Below are 1,514 nucleotides of genomic sequence, written 5' to 3'. Positions count from 1 at the left end.
TATCATCTATCTATCTATCTATCTATCTATCTATCTATCTATCTCTCTCTCTCTCTCTCTCTGAATTTGCTATATTCAACATATTAGCTAATCCAAGCTGTCCTAGTCCTCTGTCTCTAGCCCCCAAAGCCTTCTGAAGACCTCCCTGTGGGGTGTGGTCAGAGGCAAACCCACCACTCACGGGTTTGGAGGAGGATGATCGCGAATCCTTGTTCTCCTGCACGGTCTCCTGGGATTCTTCTGGGTGGTGGTGGCCCTTATATTGGTAGCTACAGAATGGGAGGCTGGACATGGAAGCAAGTCCTGTTTCCGGGGCTATCTGAGGAGACGCCAAAGAAAATAACCCCTGTCTGCGATGAGCAGAGAGACTTCCACCCCAAAGGCCACCCAGGATGCTGGGATTGAAATGTGTGGCTACGGGAGGACCTTCTGCCAAGACCAAGACCAGGCTGTCATGGTGTCTCCAGCTGCCAAGACAATGGCCTTTGTGAGTGGGGGGTAAGGTGAAGACTGAGAACAGACAAATTAGAGAATTTGCTGGTGGGGAATCTATAGTGATCATCAGCCTATTTCTGTCATCATTTGGAAACTGAGGCTCAGAGAGGGGAAGTAACCAGCCTGAGGTCACCCAGCAAGACAAGGACAAAAATGAGACCAGAATTGTAGTCCACAGAAGGTCAGGGTCAGCAACCAGAAAGGCCATTCTACCCAATCCTCTGGTGCCCAAGTGCTTTCATGGTGGAGCCAGCCTTGGTTCAAATGTTTGCAATGATGGGGAGCTCACTACCTCTTAAGATTGTCTGTTCCATCTAGTTAGAGTTTGTCCTGAGAGTGAACACAATCTGCCTCCCGTTACCCCCATGCGTGGGCAACAGTGAAGCCCAGAAAGGTTAAGCACCGTGCCTGAGGTGGCACAGCCAGTGTCAGGAGACACACACACCAGCCTCATCCTTGGAGCACTTGCTCCATCCACTCTACTCTCAATGCAGCAGCAGGTGTGTCACTCAGCTTAAACCCAAAGTCCTACCGTGCCCTACATGAGCCTGTGTCATCTGATCACTGTCTCTCCAAACTCATCTCCTACCTGACCCTGCTGGCCCCTACCTCTCTTCCTTCTATTCCAGAGGATTCTGACCTCTTTCCTGCTCTGGGCTTTGCATAAGCCATTCTCTCTGCCCATGACTCTCCTCTCCAGCTGCTCCCAGCTCTTGATGTCACCTCTTCAGAACCCCTCTCACTGCCCACGTGCGGTGGCTCCTCTCCACTATCACCACCTCAGCTCCTTGATTGCTTCTTTCACAGAACATCACCACAATTTCATTTTTTAAAATGTTTTTATTGATTTTTGAGCGAGATGAAGGGAGAGGGAGATAGAAGCATCAATGAGAGAGAAATGTCCATGGATTGCCTCCTGCAAGCTGCCTACTACCCGGGCATGTTCTCTGACCGGGAATCAAACCTGCGACCTCTTGTTCCACGGGACGACACTCAACCAACTGAGAAATACCAACCAG

The sequence above is a fragment of the Myotis davidii genome, unplaced genomic scaffold, assembly GCF_000327345.1.
Source record: "Myotis davidii unplaced genomic scaffold, ASM32734v1 scaffold562, whole genome shotgun sequence".
NCBI lineage: Eukaryota > Metazoa > Chordata > Mammalia > Chiroptera > Vespertilionidae > Myotis > Myotis davidii.
This window is presented reverse-complemented; position numbering follows the sequence as displayed.